At 37.3% G+C, this 13,267-nt stretch overlaps 1 long non-coding RNA gene across 1 annotated transcript; it reads right to left on the bottom strand.

Annotated features, from left to right (window-relative positions):
* Positions 1–4,902: 4,902 nt before the first annotated feature.
* Positions 4,903–7,313, bottom strand: LOC141632578 (uncharacterized). Its single transcript, XR_012537793.1, has 3 exons — positions 7,151–7,313; positions 6,966–7,038; positions 4,903–5,145 (listed from the first exon to the last, which is right to left on the bottom strand). It is a non-coding gene; the product is annotated as an uncharacterized LOC141632578 (long non-coding RNA).
* Between the last annotated feature and the right edge of the window lie 5,954 nt (positions 7,314–13,267).

Raw genomic sequence — 13,267 nt, 5'->3', positions numbered from 1 at the left:
TCTGGCCATTTACCTACATTTAATTTACCTCGTCTTTTTACTCTTATCGCCACTTAAACCCTCGTCTTCTACTTTCACCATTCTCACCCCCACACCGCGAATCATCCTCCACTCACCATCGTTCTCCACCTCTCATAGCCACAACGCTCACTCAACTCCCTCGATAGCTTTAGCGTTCTCCTTCGTCACTACCAACGTTTTCCCATGGCACTCAATGCTCTTCCTCGATTCAGCACCTCTTGGTAAAACTTCTGATCTAGGGTTTTAATTTTTCTAAATAATTGGGATAAAATTGATTTTATTTCGTTAATCGTATGCCCAGACAAATAGCGCATGGCCGACACGGTCCTAGCCGAACCTCTCGCTACACCGCCGACTTCTCCTCCCCGTCGCCTTCTCCTTGAGTATTAGGTATGATTCTTTCTTATTTCTCTTGCAATTGGATATAATTAGTTATCCTGAATATATGCTCAATTTAATGTATATATTGCCAATTGATCTCCTTACTCGGTGCATATACTCCCCACTCGCCCCAATTCTTCTTTCATTATCCCATTTTTTTTGGATTTTGATCGTTTTGATTGATTTTAATTTGCAATTATGGTTAGTTCAGATTTTGATTTTGGATGAATGATGAATTAATCTACCAAATTTAATCATCTGTTAAAATTATGGGTATCAATCTGCTGAAATTATAATGAATGATGAATTAATCTCCTGAAATTATGGGTATCAATCGTCATGGGTATCAATAGCATGGGCTGTGTGGACAATCTGGAATTCACACCTTTTTGAAGAGGAACCCCCGTAATTCCCTGCAAGTACTTCTAGGCTTTACCAGACTTGTAGCTAATTAACAAGAGAACGCGAAATGGGTGTATGTGAGAAACACAGGAGAGCCAAGTTGTGTAGTAATTTGTTGACCCCTTTTCATAGGTTCGTTAAAATTAAGTCGGATGTAGGTATGCACAGGAGAGCTGATTTTCTTAATGTAATATGTCGCCTGCATAATCTAGTATTTCATCATTAAACCAATGATTTTCTTTTAACAAAGTGGTTCGCGTTTTTTGATGGTTTTGCAGAAAACAAGGGAAGCAACAAAAAATTGTTTTTTTTGAATTTTTCTAAAGAAAAGGAACAATGCAGATACCAAGAATGGTTTGAGTTTGTGTCATTATGTGTGTGTTTGCAGAAAACTTATTTGTGCAGACATGGGTTTTGTGTAGGATTTATCTAAATGAATTGTTTGCAGTAAATTCATTTATGTCGCTATGTGTTTTGTTTGTAACGTTTCATATTTTTTTGTTTTCTTAAGTTTGCAGAAAACTCATTTGTGCAGGCTCGACATGTCTCTTGTTGATTAATGAACAACTTGCTTTTATTTAGATGAAGCATTAGTGGTTCTTTCATTTAGATGATGCACAAACTTGACACAATATTACTCCTTATTATAGCTTTTTAAATAGGTCACAACATTGTGCTTATTTTAAGATTCCGGAACTTATTACTTTTGCATGTGTAGTGTACTCATTACACTTTGCAATTGTTGGCAATAATGATGTTTAGTGCTATTCTTTGTTTATGTCACTAGGATTGATCTATTTTGTGAGTACTTGTGTAAATACACAGTGAACATAATGTTGCATCTAGGGGAGAGATTAAGAAACGAAAGTCAAGCCAGTAGCTTGCCAATATACAAAATTCTCGACGTATTTTGGTCACTCGTGAAAACTCCAATTAGCCAGTAGCTTGTGGATACCAAGTTGAGAAACTCCAATATAAAACTCTTTTGATCATATTGCTTACTAGTTGAACAATGAGGGGATTTGCTCGGTTATTTCCATAGGAGTGATTGTTTCTACGCTTGCTTTGTAATTTATGTAACATTTGCCTTTTTTAGTATTTTCTTAATTTTTGTAATTTGCAGGTATTGCCATTTATGAACTTGATTCCGTTGTTGTCAAGTATTTGGCTATTGTTGGTGGTGAAGGAAATGGAATGGAACATAAAGTTTTTCAAACAAATTGTATACTGGAATCATTTGGAAACGACAAGATATTGAGGAATAATAACTCTAGTCGATCTGTAAGGTTCTTCTACCGCCTTTTGGCTTCCTGCCACTATTCTAATATTTTCTTCTGTCGTTAATTTATTTGTGTATGATTTAGATAGCACTCTTCTGTACATACTTCATCTTCTGCAGCTCAGTTCACAAGGTAATATAAATGATGTTACACTGAGTTTCTCATGTTTTCGGGGAAAATTGATCGAAATTAATTTTAGTGCAACGAAAGATGTGTGGCGCTATATGCAAACATGTAAGCTAGACCTGTTTAGGTGTATATGTATTTTTTTTTCCTTTTCTTAAAAATTCACCCCTTTTGCTTTATCATTGACTGACTACTTCTTGTTGCCCTTACTTTCTGCTAAACTTAAACCTATGACCAGTACTGCTTGAAAAGCTTGAAAAGCTGAGATTTGCTGTAGTTTTTGAATTGGGACTTTGCTACTTTCTATTCCTTTTTTATCAAATATTGTTTAACTTGCACTCAAGAGTGGTTCAGTTGGCGCCTAGGGAACGCTCATATCATGTCTTTTACCAACTTTGCGCTGGCACTCAATCCGATGTAAGATGTATCTTTTTTTGTCAAATATGTGGTGATAACAATGTCGTGGGATATTGTTTGTTCCCCTTAATCGTAGCAATTGGTTCCATATTCCAGCCTGACATTTATGTCTCTAAAAGATCTTGGTAGTTATCAACATAATTTGAATGTCAGATAATTTGAATGTCATTTTCATTGCAGGTAAATTGAACATAAGAATGGCCAATGAGTACTATTATCTTAATCAGAGTCAGTGCTTGGAGATTAATGGTCTTGAAGACGCTTTAAACTTCCTAAAACTACAGCTAATGTAGAGGTGTGGGCTATCAAATATTTAGAGAACATGTAATGTAATTAGTTTATTAACTAAGAAGTGTATGTCATTATTTGTAAACTTGTAAGTATATTTATTTTTAACATAAGCAATACTAATTTGTTGGGTCGGATGATACACAAGTTTGTTGGTTGACATTCTCTTGTATGTATTGTTTGTTCATTTTGCTATTTGGATTGTCAAATCTTTAGATATTGCTACCAAAATTTTGGTAGCAAATATTTTTTTTTTCAAATAACTACCTATGGTAGCGGTTCTGTACCAACCACCAACGTTATAATTACCTTTAGTGGCGGTTCTGTACCAACAACCGACGTTATAATTACCTTTAGTGGCGGTTCGGTAACAACCGTTGTAATAGAGAACATGTAGTGGTGCAATGATACTATTGAAATACCTATGGTGGCGGTTTTCGAGAATACCCGCCACACTATAGATGATCTAATGTGGCTGTTTTCAAACAATAACCGCCACTATAGATGAGTTACAGCGGCGGTTTTTGTCTAAAAACCGTCGTTTTATATAAGGTTATAATGGCGGTTTTGTTTAGAAAACCGACATTGAAGGCAAGCTATAGTGGCGGTTGTACAACCGTCGCAAAAGTATATACGACCCCGTGATAAACGACGCACCCAAAACCTTTAAAAACCGCCATAAAAGGTCATTTTCGACCGCCACCGTAGGGGTTTTTTCTACTAGTGGTTGAAAAAGTATTTATAATGGCCTAATTGCTCTTGTCAAAGTTTCCAATTAGGCACTTTTCAAAACATTTCATCTAAATGCAACTATATGCATGCCATGGATGCAACTAGTATATACATGTTATAATGCAAGTGCAACTATCAAGCTACAATCTAATCGAGCCCAATTTCTCTCCATTTCCTAAAAAGAAATGGAGAGACAAGTTCTTATGAATGGTTCGGATCGCATTTTGACAACATCTAACGGTTCTAAATTTACGCATAAAAATAAAGGGGAAATGAGAGTGAAGGGGTAATTATTATTTAAATAGATTGTGAGAGGAAATGGAGAGAAAGGAAATGGAGAGGATCCATTTCCAATCTAATCCTAGCAACACATAGGCACATATCCATCTAGTCCCAAGATATGAAACATCTTCCTCAACATACAAAGCCCAACCTTCTCAATTATAAATAAGAGAAAAGAGAGGGAGAAAGGAGAAGAGATAGGAGCGATTATACCAAGTGTCTTCTAACTACTTAGCATATGCCTCCGATATTCCAAATGTATCTATGCATTTTATTACACAAACAACGGTATATACAAGACATGTTAGGGGAGTTTCCTCCACACACTTATTCGTTTACATAAGAAAATGCAAATAAACGAAAGCATGTTTTTGTAATTTTTGAAAAATTTTAATTTTTTTGGATTTTAAGGAATAAATCCCCTCCCACACTTGAAATGTACATTGTCCTCAATGAACCAAATGTAGGAAGAGAATAAGAAAGAAAATGCATATTTTTTGGTTTTTATGAAATTTTTCAAAAATAAAGAACATGAAAAGAAAGCTTGGGTTGCCTCCCAAGAAGCGCGGTTTTAAGGAAACCGCCAAACCTAAGTTTCGTCCCAAAAACTACCCAGGATCCCACAATCTATGAGCAAGGCCACTCAACTCCTTGCCCATGTCGATGAAGCTCACATCTTTAAGCCTCTTCCAAGTTTCTCGGTTTTGTTCATTCTCCTCACTAAGTTCAAATTCAACAATATGAAATATTTCCTCCTTTGTTGGAGGAGGATGATCAAAACCGATAATCAAAGGACAATCAACAAGATAAGACACTAGACTAGTCTCCTTGTCTTTAACTTCATATTTCCTCCCTTCCATTTCAAACACAGATTTCTCAAAAATGGAAGGGAAGACATCACAATTATCAAGTTTATAAGGGAGAGGGTGTGACACCCCTCGATGAGGCATCAAAAGAACTATTAAATCTAAGCGGAAAATAAGGGATTTTTAAAACCTTTAAAGTTTAAAGTGTGAAATCCACCATAAGTGATCAAACGAAAATGAAAAGTAAGATGAATAAGTTTTACAATTAAAAACGAAGTGCGTTGGGGAAAAGATATCCCACGACTAAACACAAGTCTAACGATAGGTGAGTCTAAGCAAACTATAACTAAGGTCCAAGGTTCAACGTTCTCGCTAGCTCACACGTCTTCCCCATAATCTGCATCACAAACCTGTCATTCATGTAAACATGAACGCCACAGTCAGTGGGGAGTAACTCAGGGTTCTCCCAGCCACAATATGTCAAAATGCACATAAGCAAGAACTTAATTAAACATATTGATCATGCATCATACTTGAATAATATGAACAAGGGAATATAAACGATAATGATAATGAGATAGGCACATTGCATTCTTAATGAGATAGGCACGTTGCATTCTTAATGAGATAGGCACATTACATTCTTAATGAGATAGGCATGGTACATTATATTAAACATGCATTCAAGGTAACCAAAACATGGATATGAGATTAGGCATCGAATCATATGAAGAAGGTAAACAACGGATCAATTGAATAGAAAATACATGGATGGAAACCAATAGCCATTACTTGAAAACCTCTTAACAACCATAGCACGGGACGTGGCTACTAATGTCACATTCATACTTATGGCTTGCATCTCACCATAAGAATGGATGGGAACATCAATCCCGGCGATCATATCGCAACTAGGGGCTTGCATCTCACCACTAGTATCCGATAGGACCAAGACTCTCACAAACAATCATAGAAGACGTGCACTCTCGTATATAAGAACACGCCAATGACCGTAACAAGCAAGACATTTACAAAGGATTGACTCAAAACAAGACAAACCCCTAGACTCCAACCTCCTGGTAGGACGACGCTCATAATACGGTCCTACTCTAAATCTGGCCAGACTATCGGGATGGACGACACCCGATTCGACATACAATCCCAAATCGTATCCAAGACTCGATCCATGACACCTAGCCGTTCCCCAAGGTCGAGTAACCCCAAATCGGAACCATGGTACCTAGCCGTACCCCAATGTCCGAAGAGGCGGAAGGAAGATAGCCCAACTCGGAAACAATGGCACCTAATCGTGACCCAATGTCCGAGGGCAAATAAATAAGGAATGTCGAGTAGTCACACAATGTAAACCGTCACACTCCGGTCACAAATACGAGTAACAATGATTATATAAACATAACGTAAACAATTCATGTGAAGCATGCATAAGTACAAGAGTATAACAAATATCAAGTACTCCCATGATAAAATAGTCTCAACACATCATACACAAGCATTAGAACCAAAGTTAAGATGCATACCCAACAAGAAACTCAAAACCCAATCTATAACAACAAGTTTAGTACTCGACTACAACAAAGGTCAACTTCAAACGGTCATAACTTGAGTTCTATACATGATAATGAGGTGAAACCAGTTGTAGGTGATAGCTTATCCTCTTACGGTTCTAACGGTAGGTCATAAGCCTCAAACAAACAAGTAACAAAGAAGTTATGGCCATTTTACGAAAACTGGTCCAGGCTGTGTGCGCAGCCTGCGCCGAGGTGCGCAGCCTGCGCCGAGGTGCTGATTTGCACGACACAACAAATTCACCTTCATCCCCAAATCATTTTTTTATCATGCCATTACAATCCTAATTCCACCATATATTACCCAAGCAACTTTATACAAGTATTAAGGGTGAAATCAAAGCATAAAAGAGGGATTAAAACACAAGGTTCGATTCAAATTCAAACAATTCCAAACTAACAAATTCGTGACATAATTAAACACAATTATTAAGCATGAATAAGACGGTTTCTTTACTAATTCATACATGTATACAAAATACTAGAAAATTCTTCAAACCACCAAGAGAGATTCCACACAAAACTCAATCAACAACAAACAAGTAAAAACATGTAAAGAATCTAACTTTAACACACATGTGAACAAACTATAACATGTATGAACACCCAAATTGACATAATGTCGAGTAACCTATCACCGTTACCTTTTTGCACTTAAATCCACAAAAGACTCGTCTACCTTTCAAGAATCCACTTCCGGGTCAACTAAAACTTCTCCTAAACATAAGAAAACACAAAATAAGACTAAGAATCAAAATTAGAAAAAGGGTACCATGTATAAAACGGCTCGACAGCCCTATATAAGGAGGAAAGTCGGTGTCTTTCTTACCTAGAAAGATGGAGGGCGATAAGTGGAAGAGATAGACGCGAAAATCACTTGATTCGGATAAGAATTGAGCAAGTTATGGTGTTTTGAAGATTTGTAAGAGGAGAGTATGAAAATGGTGTTTGTGTTTGTGGTGGTGTTGCTGAAATTGTGAGGAAGGAGGAGGGGTTAGGGTTTCCCTCATTATTTTGATGAGGAGGAAGGAGTAGTAGGTGAGTCTATTGGTCATACTAGGCCCAATAAGCAAAATTGAGTCGATATACACATGAATTTACGTCTCAAGCCCACTACAACTCAAGACGGAGAATATTATTATTATTATCATTGTTATCCGACCAAAATATTTATTTTGTATAACTTAAGCTTTAAAAATATAATATTTATAAAAATCATGTTTAATAATGAAATTAATTAAATTAAATAATTTAAAATATAAATAAGACCATAGAATGGTTAATTAAATTATAAATGTCAAAATGGAAAATTCGCGGGTGTTACAGGGGGTTTCAACCGACTCACCCATGCAAGCTTTATCAAGTAAAGGATCATCATACTCCTCATCAACATACATGATTTCAAGTAAGGGGGCATAAGAAACGAGGTTCAAATAAATGCACCTCACAATCTCCCTCACCATGAAAGCTTGCATTCTCCTCCTCAAAGTACATGACTTCCAAAAAAGGGTCAAGAGAAATGAGGTTAAAGGAATCAATGGGTTTAAGGGAGTTACCATCAATAAGAAAGGGAACATCAAACCTCTCAAAGATAGGCTCCTCGATTAAATCACCATCAAAATCCCACTTCTCCAATAACACTTCCTCACTGAGAGGCTCATCATCCCATTTGACCTCCAAGTCTTCAATCATGATGCTCTCTTCATCGCTCTTGATCTCATAATCCTCAAAGAGAGAATCCTCCTTATCGGTGTGTGTGGCTAAGGGAGTGGTGAAAGTAATATGTGTATCCTCAAGAGGGGTGGAAGGCTCATCCTCAAAGAAGGGGGTCTCAACCTCAACTGGCTCAAAAGGTCTCTCCACCACAATATCAAGCCTCTCCTCTAAGATATCCTCACATTCCTCCATCTCCAAAACACCCTCACTAGCACCTACAAGCTCCTCACCAACATCCTCAATACTCTCGTCATCATTCCTCTTACCTTCATGACATCCAAGGGGAAACAACTCAAATAGGGCAAATTTCTCATCAACCGACTTGGAGGCAAGGTTTCCCTCACAAAATAGGTCAAACAAAGTCCTAGTATAGTCATTCATGCCCTTGGTAATGGTCAAGCACAATGCCTCTCCACTAAAGTAATTGCCACCCAAAGTGGCGAGGTATTGCTTAAACCTAGTCACGTAGGCTTCAAAATATTCATCCTCTTCTGGGGGGAAGACAAGAATAATAGGAATATTACCCACACAAGTTTGTATGATTCCATCAACAACAATCTCACTCACATGGTTTTCATCATTAATTTCACAAGGTAAATGGTGAGATAAATCTTGTTGTTGGGGGAAGTTACTCGAGTAAGGCAAACAAGAGTCAAAGGGTTTCACTACATTCACATCATTATACAAACACCCATTTGAAAAAAGATTTTCATAATAAAAAGCTCTTGTTGTTGGGGGTAGGGTGAGTATGAGTTAAATGGTTGCATGTTAGTATTGCCATTGCACATGTAAGAATCCATAGAGGTTTGGGGGAAATATGATGGACACACATCAAATGAATGACCAAAGACACCACATGACCCACATTGAACATTAGACATATTCATTATGGATGAGGGGCACATATCAAAGGTATGTCCAAATTTTCCACATGATTCACATTGTGCATCACACTTATTGAATTGAGGACGGGGTGCATATGAAGGGCAACGAGTGAGATCATGTCCATAGCCACCACAAGAGTCGCAACAAGTAGAATAATCATGCATACCATAAGAATAGTCCATTTTTTTTTTCAAAAGCAATAAAAGTGATTAAGCCTTGTAGACACCTCGTTTCTGCACCTCCCGCCAAACACCCAGTGATGATTGGGCCGCATGTTTGGTACGCGGAACGATTTGTGACAGTTCGTAAGTTTATCGTCAAGTGATCGCTCAAATACTTGTCTCTACCTCATGGTCGTCATCTAGGTGTCATTACGGTCGTTTTGGCAGTAATTAGAGTACATTTGGAGTCTGGGTCAAAAATCGTCTTCATTTTCCTAAAACCGTCAAATTCCGAGTCAAAGCAATATGCTTGTCTACCTAAGGTTAGGATGTCATAAAATGTTGAGATTATATCTCATTTTGAGTCCTATGTCACTTCATTAGGCTACACAAAAAGTTTACATTACAAAGTGTGCATTTCATTTACCTAAAATGACAACCCGAGCTTTAGGCCCGTTTTACGAGGTTATAACGACTTTTTTGGGTCGGGCCTATTTCACATAAAGTTCTATATCTTCCTTTTAGCTTTCCAACGCCACCGAAATCACCTTAATCCGAGTCTTGTAGAGAAAGTTATGCCTTAAATACGACAGGCTGTCAAACGCGTTTTCTACGCGCAGAGGAACCTACCCGGAAAGGACGCGACAAGTCTTTGCCTCTTCCAAGGGACGCAGCACCTGCTGCGCCTTTTCCCAGGGCTTTCTTTTTGTCCAAGTTTCCGTGTTTTAACCTAAGTCGGTTATTTCCGGATCTTTCATTCCGTATCCTAGTCTTACCATAATTCCTCCGTGTGATTAGTATAAATAAGAGCCTTCGCTCCTCATATTTCTCACGCGAGTGTCCGCCCTTCTCTTCTCCCTTTGCATTCTAGACTTTGTTCTTACTTTTTGGCGTCTACGTGCTTGAACTTTCGACCACGTAAGCTCGGATCTTTCTGAGTACCAGCCTCCCCGTTTGCATGACCGACCAATTTGACCAACTACAAATCAATCAACTTAATTAACTTAATCGTTTTCCTCTGACGAGGGCACTTTCTTTACATTCGCGTCGAGCATCACTAATCGATATCTTAGTCCTTCTCGTTTCGTCAACATGTAAGTCTAAGGGTGTAAATCTCTCTTTTATTTATTGTATTTTAATTATTGTATCATCAATTGTAAGGTTTATGTCGAAAATACCAATTAAAACCGATTTCTAAAACCATGCTCTAAAACTCTTTTTACGGATTTCCAGTAGATAACCGTCGAGAAAGGACGCAGCAACTGCTGCGCCTCTTCGAAGGAGCGCAGTTCCTGCTGCGCCTCTTCGTGAGGCTGCCGCAGTTCCTGCTTCCTTTCTTCTTCGTTCGTCCTCTGTTATTCGTCGAGTTTTTCTTATTTGTTTCGTTTGTTTGTTAATTCTTCATCATGATAGCATATAATTCACATGTATATTTATTATTCACCATTAACATGTGTTTTAATCATCGCAAATCCGACTTAGATCCCGAATAATCCAATATTTGCGGGTTTTCGTCATTAAATTCAATCCCGGGTTATAGAGATTCAATTCATCAATATTGGGTTTCTGGAATTCGTCTTTGATATAGTTTTCATCTGTTATTTGTCGTATCTATCGCATATTCGTCATTAATCCATCGTATTTAACCTAATTAATTGAATTAATTTGTTTCACTTATTAATATTTTTCACTCCTGTAATTAACCCATCATAATTCCGTCTCATCCATGTTTATTGCTTTTATGACCCATTCGTATGTTAAATAAACATGCTAATCACTTCCATCCGAGTAAATAATACCAATTGATCATTAAATCACCAATTAACATTAACGGCTCGCAATTACGGCTTCACATCCAGAACTGAGCCAAGGAACAGATGCAGTGTCTGTTGCGCCTATTCCAAAGGACGCAGCTCTGCTGCGCCTTTTCCTGGCTGAGTTCTGTCCCTGAACTCCGTTTCTGCCTTGACGTAGTGTAATTAGTTTACATATTAACTAACTATTAACCGTAATATCACGCTAATTCCTGTTCGTTAATTTATTTGATTCTTTCTTTTATCTCCTTTTTCTCAAATTATCCGTTTTAAAGGTATTTTCGACATAAATCGCCTATTCTGATGTAATTAATGTAATTTTCATTATTGTATTTCTTTTAGTGCTTGCATGTTTTCATATGTAATTCAACATTAAATCCTACTTCGACCCAATTGTTTGCTAATTAATTGTTCACCGACTTAGTATTAATTCTCACATGCTAGGATTAAAACTTGGATGTTGCATTGCATGCATACAATCGACGATATATCGAGTATGAATAACTTCCCTAATCCTTAGTAGAGGCCGCTATCGAGGCGGGCTGGATTAGGCGTTCGATCAAAAGAGCTTCCTAATACGTACCCTCACCCCTTACTCCAGATCTCCGTGAACACCCGTGTTCATTGGCATCCACGAGAGTCATTTTAGACATAGAATGCTAAGGGTAACGATTGCTTAGTGTTCATGTCTTTACTTTGTGTCTTGACATGACACGAGATATTCGAACGGTTCCAATTTCCCATAAAAATTGGTGGCGACTCCATACAAAAATGCAAACGCTTGTTTCTCTTTTCTTCCCAAGCGCCCCCGTGGGCCCCCGCTGTCCACAAGCCTAAAACTCAACAAAGACCTATATCCAACAAAGCACCATCCCCGGCAATGGCGCCATTTTGATAGTAGCTTTTGTCGCCTAAGTCTATCAAACAAATTAACCGCACAACCAAACTATGTAGTAGGGAAGTAGGGTGTCGAATCCACAGAGATGGTGTGTTAGAAATGGTTTATAAGTCTTTATCCTCGTTTTAGTCTAGTCGGTCAACAAGATTGAATTGGTTATCTATGCTAAAAGTCTAAACTAAGAACATGAAGTAAATGAATAAGTAAGTAAACAAGTAAGGTAAACACAATGAGAAGAAAGACTAGGGTGTCGGGGTCACTCAAGTAGGAGGGGTATAGTCTAAGTCGATATAAAAGATAGAACGGAGAATGAAGGTGTCTCTCTATCTCTCGATACAAGACGGTCCTTGGGTCAAGCCTAGTTGAACTCTCGCCCTAACTAGTCATAACCCACTTATCTAGTGCGGTCTAAGTAGCCTAGACTCTCGTCTTAGACGAGTCAAACCAAACAAGGAAGAGGCCAAACTCTCGTTTAAACCACTCCCCCAAACATGCTCAATACACAGGACAAGAGGCAAACATCCAACAATAAACACTATCAAAAGAAGCTAAGAGTATAGGTGGTTGTCTAGGGAGAGTCTTGACCTCTCGGTCTAAGAAATCTCTTGGGTCGGATCTAGCGAGCTCTCGCCCTTTGTTAGATCGGTTCCTAATAAAATCAAGCAATCTACTAGCCAATCCCAAGCTCTCGCTTCAAAGGATAACCAAAATGGAGAGTAGAAGACTCAAATTTTCACTTAAGCATTTCTACAAATTAGTAATTAAATAAGCTTATTAGACAATTAAGCACACAAAATGTTTCAGAATAAGGTAATAGGACGGGGCTAAACCGTCCTAAATTAGGACGATATCAACATCCGACTCCCCTTACCCCGCAATTTGCGGGAGCCATTGAGGGGCTGGGGCAATATTGTTGTAGACAAATACTCCGTACTTTGTAAATAGCTTAACTTGGCACGTGATAATTAAAAATTACTTAAGTTTGTATTTTAATTATATTGCATATGTATACTATTTATACAGTATATTTTTCTATTTATGATTAAGGAATAAATTAATTATTTTTAATATTCATAAGAACTTTAATGTCGAAGATAAGACATTGGATAAATTCTAAAAATTATTATTGAGAGAAGAAAGGTCAAAGTGTATTAGAAGTTATCCATTTCACCTATTAATCTTCTCCTTTATTTTTATTTATTTTAAGATAATTTGAGAGATAATAAATGTTTTTTTATTTTTAAGATAAACTTTTTGAATTGTATATATAGATGTATATAATAATTTAATGAAATTGAGGAAGTTTATAGCAAAGCACAAAAATAAACGCCGGAATTTTAATTTAGTATGTATTTTGATTTGTTAATTGTTGTTTAATTTAAAAAAAATAAAAGATTAAAGTTTGTTCTTTATTATTATACTATTTAAAAACTTAGTACCTTGTATTGTTTGTCGTTAATCATTCACCACGT

The sequence above is a fragment of the Silene latifolia genome, chromosome 2, assembly GCF_048544455.1.
Source record: "Silene latifolia isolate original U9 population chromosome 2, ASM4854445v1, whole genome shotgun sequence".
NCBI lineage: Eukaryota > Viridiplantae > Streptophyta > Magnoliopsida > Caryophyllales > Caryophyllaceae > Silene > Silene latifolia.
This window is presented reverse-complemented; position numbering and strand designations above follow the sequence as displayed.